Below are 1921 nucleotides of genomic sequence, written 5' to 3'. Positions count from 1 at the left end.
TTCTGTTGTTTATTTGTTACCCTGTTCTACAACTAGGCATAGACAAAATAGCTATACTAAATACACTCTGCTATAAACATTTCAAAATCTAGTAAATAATCTTAATGTAGGTACACATTTATCTTATCTTGATTATATACAAAATGGCATAGTTCTTACCTTACCATAGGAGCAAATATCCTTTTGTACTCAGAAAAAAATATGTAGATCAAGTCTTAATTTAGCTACATATGAGAAAATAAAAAAATAAAAAATTTCGATTGTTTTTGATAATAATTTTCAGTCACTTATAGAAATCTTTTGGTTATATATTTTACATATATATAGTTTACATTGTCAGTTCTACTTTGGTAGATATTACTCAACTGAAACACAAACTCCTTCTCCAGTAACATAAAAATTTAAATGACTTCCATTTATTATGGTTGAAGTAAAATAAAATGTAACTAATGACTTGGTTGTATTTTACCACCAATGGACACCAATCACCAGATATTCTGTATAGGTACTTAATATAAGTGAAAATCAACGGGTTGCACTCTAGGAGTGCCGGCAGAAGTGAAAATTTTCGAAGCCAAATTGAATAATAAAATATAGTAAACTAGCTGACCTGGCTGAAGAAACGTTGTGTTCTTAATATGTAATTTATCTTACAATAATAACCCTTATCACGGTATAAAAAATAGACAGTAGCCTATTCTCACACCCACTGAATATGCACATAAAATTTGGTGAAAATCGGTAAAGCCATTTTGGAGGAGTACGGTAACTAACATTGTGACACGAGAATTTTATATATAAGATAAAAAATAAAACTTACACGCATTGACATATTTTTTCTATGCTGACACCGTCTTGACTTTCGCAGTTTGCTTTGTCATCTTACGAATTTTCGATCAGGTCACGTATCCTGACGTTTAACATTTTTTACCCATCACAAAAAATGCACAACACCACTGAAGTTTTCCCTTCAAAAATTGCCAGAGATATCATGGTAAAATTATCCCAAAAAAGAGAAATCCGTTTTCAAAAATATCAAAAACAAAACTTACAATAAATAGATCAAAGGATCAGTGTTCGAACAATAAGAAGTCCCGGGTTCAATTCCCAGTACCGCTAAATAGCTAATAAATCTAATGATTTATATCTCTGTAGTGTTATGATTTATCGCCTTTTTGTAGACTAAAGTGGGATTGCGTGTAGTTCTTGTTAGTTTCTTTGATTATGAAGACTGATTTACATATACATACATACATTTGATACATTTGATTTTGAAGGTGGTAGAACCCTTTGAGGTTCGACTCCGGCGGCACCACCGCCACACCTATTTCCACCTAATAACAGCAGTGTTAGGCGCTACTGTGTTCCGGTTTGAAGGGTGTGGTAAGGGAGACAGACTTTTCCGAGGCGTTTCAGCTTAGTCCTCAGGGGTAGCGGCGCATCTGTGGGCGACCTCAAGTAGGAATATCTAATCCTATCTGGGGTTGATTACAGATGTCCACAGGCGACAGTGACTTATCATCAGGTGGACTGCATGCTCTAGCACCTCTGACTTTTTAAGTTATGTGCGTATTATAAATGAATTATCATTTGCTTCAAATCCAAAGGAGAACATCGGAAACCTGCATGGGTACTTTTAGAAAAGTTCTCAAAGTTGTGAAATCTCCCAATACGCACTTGTCCAGCGCGGTGGACTATGGCCTAACCCTCATTCTGAGAGACCCGTGCCCAGCAGTGGGACAGTAACGGGTTGATGACGATACAATTATACTTAACTATGAAAGAAAAACAAACAAAGAACTTTAATTGGCAAAAGGGACTATTTGAGATATATTTGAAGCGTGTCTTAAACGGTGTGATATATTGTCAAGTCACTAATTAGGCACCAATTATGCCTGTCGCCATTTTGAAATATAGCCGC

Source organism: Epargyreus clarus, unplaced genomic scaffold, assembly GCF_041222505.1.
Source record: "Epargyreus clarus isolate Ecla_fem2 unplaced genomic scaffold, WU_Ecla_fem_2.2 ptg000016l, whole genome shotgun sequence".
In the NCBI taxonomy this organism is placed as follows: Eukaryota; Metazoa; Arthropoda; class Insecta; order Lepidoptera; family Hesperiidae; genus Epargyreus; species Epargyreus clarus.
Note: the sequence above shows the minus strand (reverse complement) of the source record.